Here is a 17,121-nt window from a genome sequence, read left to right on the forward strand (position 1 = left end):
GGGGAAGGGCAAGCAGAAGGGATCCTACACAAGAATGGAATACTTATCTGAAATTATCTGAACCTTCCATAAGGTATCAGTTTGATTTGGCACAGTTCCTAGCACATTTGAAGAAGAGCTCAGCAAAGGTCATAAAAATAGGTTTTCCCATGAATGAAGATTAGATTAGACCTAATTTTCTGGTAACATTTCACTGGGAATTGGTGTGTTTAGTTTCAAAAAAATATATTTGTATGAAACAATTTTTAGTAGCAATCTATGGGCTGCAGAAAGAGGCGATGAAAATTATTAGAGTGCTGCAGGTAAAGAGATTGAAAACCCTGGGACTGTCTTGTTAGAGAGGCGATGAATAAGAGGGACACAACAGATATATACAGACTGGTACAGCCGGTTCAAGAGGTATATCGGCTTCTTCATTTATCATTTTACAAAATACATAAAGAAGGGACACTTGGTGAAACTAAATGGCAATACATTTAGAAAGATAAATATAAATATATGTTAATTATAACATATGATTGACCTGTGGAACTCATTGCAGCAAAATATCATGGAGGCTAAGAGCTCAATAGAATTAAAAGAAGGATTGAACATGTAAATGGATAATGATAATATTCATATTTATATTAGTCAAGGAAAAATGTAAGTCAGGAATAAGACAAACACTAACTCATGGCAACTATGAAGAAATTTACCCTATGGCAATACCAGAGTTGTCCACTATTGTCTTTTTGCTGTTCCTATAAAACACTTGGTACTGATCACTGTCAGAGTCAAGGCAATGTTAAGAATGAGACACTGGTATGGCAATTGCTGTATTCTTATCATATTGTAGTGAAATACCTTGTCTTTGGTTATGATGGGACAGCTATGGAAGACAGACGGGTTTTGCAGAATGTTATGAAGACAGACGCTTTGGCTCTATCCTCTCCCTTCAACAGCTTGTTTCAGCTTGGGCACCTTTGTCTGAAAACATTTTCACGTTTGCTGTCATGAAATGCAGTAAAGAGAATTTCTAGTGTCTTGGAATAATACTAACCTTACATATTAAGAATCTAACTGAGAAAGGCTACCTCAAATTATTTAAGCAAAATAAATATTAAATAATAATAATATTATTAATACTAATAACAATAATAATATAATAAATATTTAAACTAAGAATCCCTCCTATCACTAATCCAAGTGGCTAGTGCATGAACCATTAAAATATATGTCCTACCAAGATATCTCAAACACAAAATAGGTCATCCTTCATTGGAATACGCAGAAGACGATACTACATACAGTGCTTACTCTTGATGCTTCAAATAAGCATGTTCCAATGCTTTTCCACTTCATTTGGGGGAGGGATAAAAGCAGAATTAAATACAAACTTTTTTCCAGATACCAAACAAATGTTGGAGAGTCGTGTTCTCTGAGCCTGTTTCTGTTCTCTCTTATACTATATTTATGATATATAGTGTTACAAAGTAAGATCATAGGTTTCCACACATAATCAGACACTCACATGTATTATACATACACAAATTTTTTATCAAGTATAACACACATAACTTGGAGGGCAGTGGAAAAAAACCAGTTCTTCCAGTTATACCACTGAAATCAGCACCAAATAAATATAAAAACTAGGACTGTCAACAGATTAAGAAAATTAATCACTAGACTAAATAAAATTAATTTGTGATTAATTACAATTTTAATCACACTGCTAAACAATAATAGAATACCAATTAAAATGTATTATAAATATTTCTAGATGTTTTTCTACATTTTCAAATATATTTATTTCAATTATAATGCAGAGTATAAAGTGTAGAGTGCTCACTTTATATTATTATTTTTAATTACAAATTTTTGCACCTTAAAAAATGATAAACAATCTACACGTCAAAGCATGAAGGGGCATATGAATGTTTAGCATAACTGGCACTTAAATACCTTGTATCACAGACTACCTGTGCCATACGAACATGTGCTCTCACTTTCACTTACAGTACTATCTCCTGTAAATGTAAACAAACTTGTTTGTCTTAGTGACTGGCTGAATAAGAAGTAGGACTGAGTGGACTTGTAGGCTCTAAAGTGTTACATTGTTTTGGTTTTGAATGCCTTTATGTAAAAAAAAAATCTACATTTGTAAGTTGCACTTTTATGAGGAGAACTGAAAAAATACTATTTCTTTTATTTATCTTTTTTACAGTGCAAATATTTGTAATAAAAATAATAATATAAAGTGAGCACTCTACACTTTGTATTCTGTGCTGTAATTGAAATCAATATATTTAAAAATGTAGAAAACATCCAAAAATATTGATAGTAAATTTAAATTGATATTTTACTATTGTTTAGACATGTGATTAAAACTGATTAATCGCAGTTAATATCTTTAATCGAGTTAATTTGTTTTGAGTTAATCGCTTGAGTTAACTGTGATTAATTGACAGTCCTAATCAAAACATAAATCCAGACTCACATACTATACACATCAAAATTATCTTCACTATGGAGGCTGCACTAAAAGAGTTCATTTCATTTTTATATATTTTACTGGTCCCATAAGTGTTCCCTGTTTTCTGTGGAGAGAGTTTCACTCAGACCAATGGATTCTTTCCAAACAGATTATTTTTTAAGTGCAGATTATGTTTTAGGAAACATTAAAACTCTGTCCCATTTAGTAAACATTTCTGACATTCTAGATTTTGCCCCAGCTTTGCTTAAGACTTTAGGTGGGATCTGAAAGGGGAAAAAAAGAGTAATCTGAATCCTCTCTTTCAAAATGGAGTTATCTTATCACCATCTATGACATTACTTCCCACAGAGAAATAGACGGCAGCAGCCCATGTCCAAGTTTGCATAAGAATTGCACACCCACAGAAAAGCAGGAAGAGCTAAAGGGATAAGTGACAATCTCTATGAAGCATTGAAATAGATCACAGAAAATAAAAAAAAAAGAGAAGCAGAATTTCAGAGTGCTGTTGATTACTTCTGTGCAGTAATCCTTCGCATACCCCCATAGACTCCTTCATCATATTGGGGAGAATCCTTATGGAAAGTAAGCACTTCTTTTCCCTAATGCTCACCTCCAAAACAAATGGAAACATCACCAACTCTTGCTGCAGAGGATGTAGGAAAATAGATCACCACAAACTTCTATCCTCAGTCCACTGAGGCACTCTGCTTCCCTCTGTCCTCTGCAGACACAATGCCTCCATCCCCAGCCACTGGTACCAGGAGCTTTGCAGACTGCAAAGGCAGCTATAGAGCTCTCCTTGTGGGGCTAACCATGACCTCCAGGGGATTTTGTGTTGTAGATATGCAGGATCTTCGAGAGAGTTGTGCAGAATAACATGAATCACAAATTCATGTCTAAATACAAAAGTCTGTCAAGTAACGCCGAAAATTAAGGTCTTCAAGACAAAGGCTATACACTTATCTGTCTCACTCTTACCATGTACTCCCCACATCTGTTTGTAGAATCTACCTGTTGTCTCTTGACTCACATTTTGATTGCAAGGTATGTGGGCCAGGAACTAACTTTTTGTAATATGTTTGTACAGTGGATTCTTCATCCTTGATTTGGTGGCTTGTAGACACTATCACAATAAAAACAAATAATACATATAAAAAAATCATCCAACTATCTCAGCTAATGAACAGCTTTATACAAATTGAAGCCTGTATACAGAAAATTCAAAACAGAAAAAAGGGATGCATTTATGTGCTGCAAATAGATCATCCATCTCTTGCTTAAAATTAAACTTGACAAAACCCTTGTAAAAATAGGGTAGGGAACAATCTTGTCTTGGTGGACTACACTTTCCATCTATAACTTCTCTGATACTATGGATTACATGCAATATTCTAGGTTTCATGTCATTAGAGCTATGTCAAAAAACAAACAAAACCCCAAACACATATTTAGATTCCTTTTAAATAGCAAATATGAATATTTCCACCTCCATTATTAAAACAAAAGTGCCTGTTCTTTAAAAAACAACAACCCTCAAACCAAACCAACCATGTGCGATGAAAGTAAGCATGGAACTGAAAAAGATAAAACTGGGGAGTTATGATTTCCTGAAAACAGAAGCTTCTAATGGATACATCTTGCAAATTTTCACTGCAGGCGAATGCTAATAACAAAATGAATAACAAGGGAAGGATAATCAAGCTAAAAGAACATAATTACAGTGCTCCAAATAGTGCAAGACAACAAGAAGCAAATTTTCAATCATAGTGTTGTAAGATAAATGCGTATTAGCCTTTTCCAGAAGCAAGCCATTTATTTGCAAATATCAGTTCCCCATGAAAGAGTAAAATCTTTTTTAATGTCTACTTGTTTCAGAAATGTGTGTGGTAATCCTATAAGATAAAAGTGTCTGGGAAAAAATAATATATGGTATAGTGCATTGTAACATGCAATATCAGAGAATCATAGAAGATTAGGGTTGGAAGAGACCTCAGGAGGTCATCTAGTCCAACCCCCCACTCAAAGCAGGACCAACTAAATCATCCCAACCAGGGCTTTGTCAAGTTGGGCCTTAAAAATCTTTAAGGATGGAGATTCCACCACCACCCTAGGTAACCCATTCCAGTGCTTCACCACCTTCCTAGTGAAATATTTTTTCCGAATATCCAACCTAGACCTCCCTCACTGCAACTTGAGAACATTGTTCCTTGTTCTCTCATCTGCCACCACTGAGAACAGCCTAGCTCCATCCTCTTTGGAACTCCCCTTCAGGTAGTTGAAGGCTGCTATCAAATCCCCCCTCACTCTTCTCTTCTGCAGACTAAAGAAGCCCAGTTCCCTCAGCCTCTCCTCATAAGTCATGTGCCCCAGCCCCCTAATAATTTTCGTTGCCCTCTGCTGGACTCTCTCCAATTTTTCCATATTCTTTCTGTAGTGGGGGCCCCCAAAACTGGATGCAATATTACAGATGTGGCCTCACCAGTGCTGGCAACAAGGGCACACTATTGACTCATATCCAGCTTCTCGTCCACTGTAATCCCCAGGTCCTTTTCTGCAGAACTGCCACTTAGCCAGTTGGTCCCCAGCCTGTAGCAGTGCATAGGATTCTTCTGTCCTAAGTGCAGGACTCTGCACTTGTCCTTGTTGAACCTTATCAGATTTCTTTTGGCCTAATTCTCCAATATATCTAGGTCACACTGGACCCTATCATTACCCTCCAGAGTATCTACCTCTCCCCCCATCTTAGTGTCATCCACGATCTTGCTGAGGATGCAATCCATCCCATCATCCAGATTAATGAAGATGTTGAACAAAACTGGCCCCAGGACTGACCCCTGGGGCACTCTGCTTGATACCAGCTGCCAACTACACATTGAGCCATTGATCACTACCCATTGAGCCCGATGATCTAGCCAGCTTTCTATCCACCTTATAGTCCATTCATCCAATCCATACTTCTTTAACTTGCTGGCAAGAATACTGTAGGAGACTGTATCAAAAGCATTGCTAAAGTCAAGGTATATCACGTCCACCGCTTTCCCCATATCCACATATCCAGAGTTATCTCATCATAGAAAACAAGCAGGTTGGTCAGGCATGACTTGCCTTGGTGAATACATGTTGACTGTTCCTGATCACTTTCCTCTCCTCCAAGCGCTTCAAAATGGATTCCCTGAGGATCTGCTCCATGATTTTTCCAGGGACTGAGGTGAGGCTGACCAGTCTGTTTTTCCCCAAATTCTTCTTCTTCCCTTTTTTAAAGATGGGCACTATATTTGACTTTTTCCAGTTGTCCAGGACTTTCATCAGTCGCCATGAGTTTTCAAATATAATGGCCAATGGCTCTGCAATCACATCATCCAACTCCCTCAGCACCTTTGGATGCATTGCAGCCGTCCCCATTGACTTGTACATGTCCAGCTTTTCTAAATAGTCTTTAACCTATTCTTTCACCATGGTGGGCTGCTCACCTCCTCCCCATACTGTGCTGCCCAGTTCAGCAGTCTGGCAGCTGACCTTGTCTGTGAAGACCGAGGCAAAAAAGCATTGAGTACTTCAGCTTTTTCCACATCATCTGTCACTAGGTTGCCTCCCCCATTCAGTAAGGGTCCCAAACTTTCCCCAACCTTCTTGTTGCCAACATACCTGTAGAAATCCTTCTCTTTACCCTTAAAATCCCTTGCTAGCTGCAACTCCAGTTGTTCTTTGGCCTTCCTAATTAAACCCCTGCATGCTCGAGCAATATTTTTATCCTCCTCCCTAGTCATCTGTCCAAGTTTCCACTTCTTGTAAGCTTCCTTTTTGTGTTTAAGCTCACCTAAGATTTCTCTGTGAAGCCAAGCTGGTCGCCTGCCATATTTGCTATTCTTTCTTCACATTGGGATGGTTTGTTCCTGCACCCTCAACAAAGCTTCTTTAAAATACAACCAGCTCTCCTGGACTCTTCCCTCCCCCCCCCCCCCACACACACACACTCATATTAGCCTCCCACGGGATCCTGGCCATCAGTTCTCTGAGGGAGTCAAAGTCTGCTTTTCTGAATTCCAGGGTACATATTCTGCTGCTCTCCGTTCTTCCTTTTGTCAGGACCCTGAACTCGAGCTTCTCATGGTCACTGCTGCCCAGGTTGCCACCCACTTCTACTTCCCCTACCAATTCTTCATTTGTACTAAGTGCAAGGTGGTGTCCATATTGGAAGAGAAGGCTAAAGGACTAGAGACCCATGTATCAACCCTGCATTGTATCAGAGAAAATGAAGAGTTTCTGGATAGAAGTCAGCATTTGGTATTGCAGGCACAGCATGCTGAAGAATCAAAGACGGCAGTTCAGAATGGGGAAAAAAATTGGCAGCATGTGACCTCCAGAAGAAGAAAGAGGAGAACCCATGTACTCCCAATGCAGATAGAAGTAAGGAACCATTTTCAGGCTCTCTGCACAGGTACTACGGTGAAGAATGGTTTAGAAGAGTCATCTGAGGGAAGGGATCAGAAGGAGACCCCATCGACCGGAAGGCCTGGGATGCATTGTCCTAGGGATGGGATTCCATGATCACCACTCCCAAAAGGAGGAGATGGGTGGTGGTGGTCAGGGACTCCCTCCTAAAGGGAACAGAGTCATCCATCTGCCACCCAGAAACTTGAGAAGTGTGCTGCTAGAACTTTAAACATACTTCCATTGATCTTTCTTTGCATTGTTTTTCACTGCTTGTCTGCTTTCTCATACTCCTCCTTTTCTTTTTCCAATATTTTGTTGATCTTAGATTCAAGAATTTTACTTCAGTACCTTTTTCTTTCCTTAGTGAGACATCACGTCTCTTGGCTTACCCAGTTCTTGCTGTATCTTTGCTGATATCCAACTGTCACTGCAGCATCCTGAAACATCTTGTCTCTGAGCACTGCTCCAGGTCCAGTCTGCATTTCATCATCCTCTGGCTCTGGCAGTGCCTCAAGTCTGTTCCTCAGCTCTAGTTGGAATTTCTCACAGCACTGTTTTGTTTTCAGTTTTGTACTGTTGATTTTCTGTACTATTTTCTGTTTAAAACTGAACAAATATCTATTTTAACTTCAGTTTAGCAAGATAAAGATTGTGATCACTGCTAATATATATGGCCGTGCGTCTTGGACAGAAGACCTGAATCTTGAGCTCATCCAGATATGGCATCTGGCAAATTCCACATTTCTTTGTGAGGAAACTAGGTCAGACACCAAGCACAATTCAATGAATCTTTCATTATTTTGGTTTAGGACCAACACAGGGTTACCCGTTGCTCTTTTCATTCCTTTGTTGTCACATCCTACTTCAGCATTAAAGTCACCAGTCACCAGGAGTAAGCCATGTTTTGGTATTCTGTCAGACACATTCTGGAGGCAATTACAGAACTAATCTTTATTCTCATTGCTGTGTTCCTGGGACAGAGAATAGCACTGCATGATTGACATCATTAGGATTCTGGTTTGGAGTCTGACCAGGGGTGAAAGTAAGTTAGAGGACTTACCGGTACGCCGGAGTTCTGAGCAGGGGGCATGGCCTCAACCGGAAGAGGCGTGGCCTTAAATCCCTGGGCCTTTAAATCTTGATTTAAAGGGCCAGGGCTCCAGCTGTGGTAGTGGCGGCTGGGAGCCCGAGGCCCTTTAAATCACCCCCGAGCTACCAGCTGCAGAGGCGGCTAGGAGCCCCGGGGCTCGGAGACGATTTAAAGGGCCCAGGGCTCCAGCTGCCACTACCGCAGCGGAGCCCCTGGTCCTTTAAATCACTGAGGAGCCCTGGGGGCTCCCGGCTGCCACCACTACCCTGGGGCTCTGGGCTCTGGCAGAGCTTTAAAGAGCCTCGGGCTCCGCTGTGGTAGCAGCTGCCGGAGCCCAGAGCCCTTTAAATCCCTGCCTGAGCCCTGCTGCCCAAACCCTGGGGTAGGGATGGCCAGGCTCCATCGGGGATTTAAAGGGCCCCGGGGCTCCAGCTGCCGCTACCGGCCCGGCCCTTTAAATGCCCGCTGGAGCCCCACCGCTGCTGCCCCAGGGCTTTGGCAGCAGGGATTTAAAGGGCTGGGGCAGTAGCAGTGGCTGGAGCTCCGGGGCTCTTTAAATCCCTGCCAGAGCCCCCCCCATCCCTACCCCAGGGCTCAGGCAGCAGGGCTCAGGCTGGGATTTAAAGGGCCCTGGGGTAGTAGCAGCAGCTGGAGCTCCGGGGCCCTTTAAATCCCCACCAGAGCCCCGTCGTCGCTACCCCGGGGCTTGGGCAGCAGGGCTCAGGCCGGGATTTAAAGGGCCCCGGTAGGGGTAGCAGCGGCTGGAGCTCCGGGACCCTTTAAATCCCCGCCACAGCTCCACCGCTACCCCAGGGCTTTAAATTACCCTCTTGGAAAGCCGGTCCTAGTACGGTGCACTGGCTCTTACCGGTACGCCGTACTGGGGCGTACCAGCTTACTTTCACCTCTGAGTCTGACATATATGATAGGTTCCCAATTGATAACTGATTTTATTTACACAGAATTTGTCATAATGAGGGCAACTCCTTCTGAATATTTGTTGTCACCATGACCTGAACACATTATATGTTTCTTCTCTAGCTTGAAGCCCTTCTTATCCCTATCTATCAATCTGCTCTCACTGATGCCCAGTTTTCAAGTCAATAGTTATGATCTGCCAGATCTTTGATGTTTGAAACATTGATCTGTGTGACATTCTGTTCAGGACACCCAAAACTATAAGCTACTGTGTTTCCCCTCTGCCTCAGCAAGAGTGAGCTTTGCTGAAGATTAGACTGTGTCATATCCCTGCCACACCAGTCTGTCTGCTTCACCAGTAAAGTCCTTGAGACTCTGCCAGTATAAACGCTGTCTGGCAGGTAACAATCAGTGAACCCGAGTTCCAGAGATGTCTCCTGGCAGTGTCTAGTCCCTCTCCCTGGGCATTCACATAAATTAAGCTTGCTGCCTCCAAAGAGACAGAGCACAAACCAGCCTGCCTGAGGACTCACACTTTACGTCAATATAACAGCACTGAAATTGTTTACAGTAAAACTAAGAATAAGTTTATTAACAAAGGACAGAGACTTAAGTGACACCAAGCTAGAGAAAAAGATATACCTATGGTTAAAAAACAAAACAAAACATGCTTTCTAGTGACCAAAACTTAATTTTAACATGTTACAATCTTTGCCTAAGCTGTTTTCTCACTTACATCAAATTAATAGCATCTCTAATCCTCAAGGTAAACTTTCACTTGTACTTGCATTGTCCTCTGCCTATAATCCAGCCAGGTAGACAGGTAATTCCACATTCCTTTGTCTAGAGCAGGCTTGAGCCATTCACTGCCTCCAAACCATCTTTTAAGAACATACTTCCAGAACGCATATATAATGCTTTATACACAACCACTGATTTTCAGGACCAGCATGTCACTTGTTTAAATGATATCTTATAGGACACCTTTTTGATACATATTATGACAAACAGTGTGTTGGGGGTAGTGAGTATGTCAGGCCTGATATGAGTTATAGTAAAGTGGACCCTCTGCCAGCTGACATTGAGGGGTTTTTAGGGTCACAATCTCCTATTTCAATAACCAACTTTAAAATGTTTTTTTCTTGCCAGCATCAAACTTTTTGGGGTCTGTCTTACAGAGACTGCTTTTCACCAGGAACTCTCCCCATTTTTTCTGGGTTTGCAACCATCAGCCACACCAAGGTGCAGCAGGTGGGGTTCAGTGGAGTTATGTCAGCAGAAAATCTGTCCCTAGTTCCACACTTTGGCTGAAATGCGTCTGTGGTGTGAAGGATCCACACATGTTCTATGCCCTGCTTAAATCTCACTAGAGTCTTATTTGGGGGATTTAGAGTAATAGCCATGTTAGTCTGTATTCGCAAAAAGAAAAGGAGTACTTGTGGCACCTTAGAGACTAACCAATTTATTTGAGCATAAGCTTTCGTGAGCTACAGCTCACTTCATCAAATAAATTGGTTAGTCTCTAAGGTGCCACAAGTACTCCTTTTCTTTATTTGGGAGAGTTAAGTAGGATCCAGGCAATGCTGACCTTCAATACAGGGGTGAATTTTACCCAGTAACAGCAGTAGCATCTTTCAAAAGATGCTTTCAGATCATGTTCAGAATTTGGATAATCTTTAGCCAATTTAAAGCATTTCAGGCATACCTGTATGCATTTCAGACAGTTCAGCAGCCTTCTGCCTTTACCTTTTCTTCATCAAGTGGTCTACATCAATGCTTTAACATGGCAGTATTTTCAGCATTTAATGGTATGCTCTCCTATAGTATTAGCTTCTATGACCCTTGCTATATCTGTGAGTTTAAGAACTTCTAACTTGTGAATTTTCATTTTCTGAATTGAGTGTACTATTGCTATGTCTTACTCCGTTCATTTCAGTGGAAATCCTGAGAAGTTTAGGCAGTTTTAAAGTTTCCTGGCAGAAATGTCCACTCCAGCCCAACTTTACCACCAATTTGTTGCTCTACAGAGAGAATTAGAAATGCTGGCTCATTTTCTCTCACAGTATTAATTTCTGCTTGACCTACAATGAGCAAATGTCTTTTTGGACATATTGCAATTAAAGAAATGGACAAGTGATTGTCATTAGTTTTAATACATTTAACATGTATTTTGTTAATCAAAGTAACTCATGTCCTTCTCTGCATAATTATGTTCTATCATTTAATAAAAATATTCAGTTCATGCCAGAGCACAGCTAATCACTTTTCAACGTGGCACAAAAAAGCATCAAAACAGCCTGATTCCAAACTGTAAAGCATGCACCAAATTTTATGTATGGGAAAAGAACCTGATCAGACACATCTAGTTACCAAAATATTCATTCTATTATACCGGGTGTTTCCCCGTAAAGTATTTTGTGGTACTTACTAGACCACTAAAAATAATGTTATATTTTACTATATGTGCCCATATTAAGCCCCATTATTTTTCTGCTTTACCTTACTTAATAGTAGAAGTTCTCATCTACTGAAATTTCAGTTGACTTGAGTGCTTGGAATATCCAAGCCCACTACTAACTGGTACCCATCTGTAAATCAAAACAGCGTGGATTGGATGCATTCCCTAATTACTAATACTCTATCATGAATTACTCTTTCAATTACTACCTGATAGCGACAATCTAGAATCATTATTTTTTTCTTATCACTCAACCTCAGGACAGCCAAGAATCAAGAATTTGCCATCCATGACATGCGCTCCATGCAAAGATCAACAGTGACACACACCTGTCTACATCTGTCTTTCAAAGTGTCTACACCCTCTCTGGAGGTTTTGTGTTTGTATTTATGAGTGAATTTGCAATTAGTTGCCAGATGTAATGGGAGCAACAAGGGAGAAGATACCTAATTATTCAAATTACTTCACAGGAGGATATAATGTTATGTCCACAGGCACTTACTCTAATAATAATGCTCCTCCATAAATGGATCAGTGTTTGAGTCAGAGCCAACTGTCTCCACTTCTCTCCTTTCCTTCTCAAGTTATTCTTGTAAGAAGCTTACAAGAAATGGAAGATTGGACAAATGACCAGGGAAGAGTATAAAAATATTACTCGGGCATGCAGGAGTGAAATCTGGAAGGCCAAATCACACCTGTAGTTGCAGCTAGCAAGAGATGTTAAGAGTAACAAGAAGGGTTTCTTCAGGTATGTTAGCAACAAGAAGAAAGCCAAGGAAAGTGTGGGCCCCTTACTCAATGAGAGAGGCAACCTAGTGACAGAGGATGTGGAAAAAGCTAATGTACTCAATGATTTTTTTGCCTCTGTCTTCACAAACAAGGTCAGCTCCCAGGCTACTGCACTGGGCAGCACAGCATGGGGAGGAGGTGAGCAGCCCTCTGAGAAGAAAGAAGTGGTTCGGGACTATTTAGAAAAGCTGGATGAGCACAAGTCCACGGGGCCGGATGCACTGCATCTGAGAGTGCTAAAGGAGTTGGCGGATGTGATTGCAGAGCCATTGGCCTTTATCTTTGAAAACTCATAGTGATTGGGGGAGGTCCTGGATGACTGGAAAAAGGGTAATGTAGTGCCCATCTTTAAAAAAGGAAAGAAGGAGGATCCGGGGAACTACAGGCCAGTCAGCCTCACCTCAGTCCCTGGAAAAATCATGGAGCAGGTCCTCAAGGAATCAATTCTGAAGCACTTAGAGGAGAGGAAAGTGATCAGGAACAGTCAGCATGGATTCACCAAGGGCAAGTTATGCCTGACTAATCTAACTGCCTTCTATGACGAGACAACTGAGGGGAAAGCAGTGGACGAGGGGAAAGCAGTGGACGTATTATTCCTTGACTTTAGCAAAGTTTTTGACACGGTCAAAAGTAGTAGTATGGGCTGGATGAATGGACGATAAGGTAGATAGAAGCTGGCTAGATTGTCTGGCTCAATGGGTAGTGATCAATGGCTCCATGTCTAGTTGGCAGCCGGTATTAAGTGGAGTGCCCCAAGGGTTGATCCTGGGGCCGGTTTTGTTCAATATCTTCATAAATGATCTGGAGGATGGTGTGGATTGCACCCTCAGCAAGTTTGCAGATGACACTAAACTGGGAGGAGAGATAGATACGTTGGAGGGTAGGGATAGGATACAGAGGGCCCTAGACAAATTAAAGGATTGGGCCAAAAGAAATCTGATGAGGTTCAACAAGGACAAGTGCAGAGTCCTGCACTTAGGACAGAAGAATCCCATGCACCGCTACAGACTAGGGACCGAATGGCTAGGCAGGAGTTCTGCAGAAAAGGACCTAGGGGTTACAGTGGACGAGAAGCTGGATATGAGTCAACAGTGTGCCCTTGTTGCCAAGAAAGCCAATGGCATTTTGGGATGTATAAGTAGGGGCATTGCCAGCAGATCGAGGGACGTGATCGTTCCCCTCTATTTGACATTGTGAGGCCTCATCTGGAGTACTGTGTCCAGTTTTGGGCCCCACACTACAAGAAGGATGTGGAAAAATTGGAAAATGTCCAGCGGAGGGCAACAAAAATGATTTGGGTACTGGAACACATGACTTATGAGGAGAGGCTGAGGGAACTGGGATTGTTTAGTCTGCAGAAGAGAAGAATGAGGGAGGATTTGATAGCTGCTTTCAACTACCTGAAAGGGGGTTCCAAAGAGGATGGATCTAGATTGTTCTCAGTGGTAGCAGATGACAGAACAAGGAGTAATGGTCTCAAGTTGCAGTGGGGGAGGTTTAGGTTGGATATTAGGAAAAACTTTTTCTCTAGGAGGGTAGTAAAACATTGGAATGCATTACCTAGGGAGGTGGTGGAATCTCCTTCCTTAGAAGTTTTTAAGGTCAGGCTTGACAAAGCACTGGCTTGGATGATTTAGTTGGGGATTGGTCCTGCTTTGAGCAGGGGGTTGGACTAGTTGACCTCCTGAGGTCCCTTCCAACACTCATATTCTATGATTTGATTCTTCAGCCATTGCTATAAATGCTGGTCGCTAGTTTTGGTTGAGTATAGATTACCTGCATACAATATTTTGTACTCATAGAATTGGAAGGGACCTCAGGATATCATCTAGTCCAACCCCCTGTTCAAAGCAGGGCCAATATCCAATTTTTGGCCCAGATCCCTAAATGGCCCCCTCAAGGATCGAACTCACAACCCTGGGTTTAGCAAACCAATGCTCAAATCACTGAACTATTCCTCCCCCAGTGGTTGCCAGTTATTTTGTTTATGATGCCATTTCAAATTATATGAATCTCATTCTTTTCATAGCATGTGCCAGCAAAGAGGGAGAAAAAAACCACTGACTGCCCACTGGAAGTTTTCAGTAGCTGAGCAGCCGGGCAAAGTAGTAGTAGAATAAATAAAAGAAGAAGAGTGATCACACAGGAAGTTCATTCACTTTTGGAATGTTTTACCACCTTGGAAGATATTCCCTATTCTTAAAATGGGGGGTAATTCTGGGCCAGTAGTACCTCCAAAGACAGAACGACTGTTATCAAAGCTGTGACTGTACTACGTGTGCCCTACACTAACTGATAATTGGCAGATGAATCAAAAGAAATTGAAGCATTTGAGAGAAAAAGGTCCACAGATGTGTCTGTCCCAACTTCATCTTTTGTGGGGGTTTCCTCACTCTTTTTATATATGCTTGGCATTTCAAACATAAACTTTGTTACACACAATTAGCCTACTTCATGGGGCTCACATGTTAAAGCTTCAACAAGCAATAAGGCAAGTGTAACCCACACGAAAATGAGTCTGCTCTACAGCCTTAGCTAAAAGGAAGTTGGCTTTTCGCTCATGTGGTAGGGGCTCATGCACTAAGCTTCTGAGGCCCATGGTTCAGTCCAATGGATGACTGGGTCTGTTGGCATTACACAAGCACTACCAGAAAATGTGTGGGAAAATAAAAATGACAAGTTAATGTGAGGTAACTTTCTTTTAAGTTTGGTTACATGCTAAGATATAGCACTTTCCAGAATCTAAATGAAGCATTTTGATATAGTTAGTGACCAAAAGGACTCAACATTGGTGAATTGCTTAAAGTCCTTAATTCTACAAAATACACAACTTTTAAACAAAAACAGATTTGATCTTTTTCTTAGCCACCTAAGTATTGCCTCATATATACTGTCAGGTGTATGATGCAAAAGGCCCACCTCATGTGCAGATTAATAAAGCATAGCTCCAATGAAGAATAACCAACTTTTGTGTCAGAGTAATGTACTGGGGCATGAAGGCAAAGGGACAGATTCTAATACTCTTACTCATGTTCATCTCAGCGGGACTTCTTGGGGAGTACAGTACTATTTCACAAGAGTATAGGGTTTCCGAATCTGGCCCATAATCAGTAAAGTGCAGTAGTCAGTGTGTCAAACTTTTTTTCATCCTTTCTGATGACTTTGTGGAATCAGGACATCAAAGATATAAATGCTATCTTGTATGAAAGGAAAAGAAACTGCTATATTGCCTAGTGATGTTTGCAAGTTTTGCTGTCATGACTGAGGTCTGCTGCCTCTTGTAAAACTGTACTCAGGCACACATAGCCAGGAAGATCCATCAAACCCTTTAGCCAAAACAAATGAAAGTCATTTATAAATATACAATCAGCTTTGGTCTTTTTCTGGTGTGTAACATAATTCTCCATCTCCTTCAGTCCTGTCTGCTTTAACTCCTGCTTGTCCCAACTAGCTTTGGAAAAGAAAACCATTCCTTGCACACACACTCTACTCTTAATTACCCAATATGTTATCTAATATTATTAAAGAAGCCTAGAATAAAATATTTTAATAGCTCTGTAGGCATTTGTTAAGGTCTTTTGCGTAGTTTGCATCTTTTCCATCTGACACTGCAGATGTGCCTTCTCACTAGTCACTGGCACAACTGAAAGGATTTGCCAAAGGGTCTGGAGGGAATAGAGGAACTGGTCAGAATCTAGCTTCTGTACTAATGAGAAATCCTGCATGCTCAGTTTAACATTCATGTGTTAATTCCTTCAGTACCACTTTGGCAGGTAGTGGCGTAGGTGCTAAGTACCTCAAAATTCAGATCTAAATACCTCAATATTCCATCACATACAGTCCTCAGCTAAAACCTTTCCAGCGCATCATCAGTGATCTACAACCCATCCTGGACAACGGTCCCTCACTTTCACAGGCCTTGGGAGGCAGGCCAGTCCTCGCCCACAGACAACCTGCCAACCTGAAGCATTCTCACCAGCAACGACACACCGCACCATAATAACTTTAACTCAGGAACCAATCCATGCAACAAACCTCGATGCCAACTCTACCCACATATCTACACCAGCGACACCACCACAGAACCTAACCAGATCAGCCACACTATCAGAGGCTCGTTCACCTGCACATCCACCAATGTAATATACGCCATCATGTGCCAGCAATGCCCCTCTCCTATGTACATCGGCCAAACTGGACAGTCCCTACATAAAAGGATAAATGGACACAAATAAGATATTAGGAAAGGCAATAGAAAAAAAACCTGTAGGAGAACACTTCAATCTCCCTGGACACGCAATAGCAGATTTAAAGGTAGCCATCCTGCAGCAAAAAAACTTCAGGACCAGACTTCAAAGAGAAACTGCTGAGCTTCAGTTCATTTGCAAATTTGATACCATCAGCTCAGGATTAAACAAAGACTATGAACGGCTCGCCAACTACAAAAGCAGTTTCTCCTCCCTCGGTGTTCACACCTCAATTGCCAGAAGAGGGCCTCATCCTCCCTGACTGAACTAACCTCTTTATCCCTAGCCTGATTCTTGCTTGCATATTTATACCTGCCTCTGGAAATTTCCACTACATGTTTCTGAAGAAGTGGGTATTCACCCAAGAAAGCTTATGCTCCAATACGTCTGTTAGTCTGTAAGGTGCCACAGGACTCTTTGCCGCTTCAATATTCAGAAGCACTTCACATTTTCTGAGCAATTTATGCCCATCTCTAGTTAAAAGTACTTCAGGCCAAAATCCTAGATCAAGCCCACTGAGCACAGTGGAGTTCCACTAATGAAATTGGCTCCTGGTATGCTATTGCATCCTATTATTTTGCATGGAAACATTCAGTTTATTACTACTGGTCCAAATCCCAAAGTACCCAATTCCTCCATTTTCATACAGGCCTGACTCAGGCAACACCCCCTTTAGCTTACATATTTTGCTTCTGTAAGAAATCAATAAAAG

This window comes from Caretta caretta, chromosome 1, assembly GCF_965140235.1.
Source record: "Caretta caretta isolate rCarCar2 chromosome 1, rCarCar1.hap1, whole genome shotgun sequence".
In the NCBI taxonomy this organism is placed as follows: Eukaryota; Metazoa; Chordata; order Testudines; family Cheloniidae; genus Caretta; species Caretta caretta.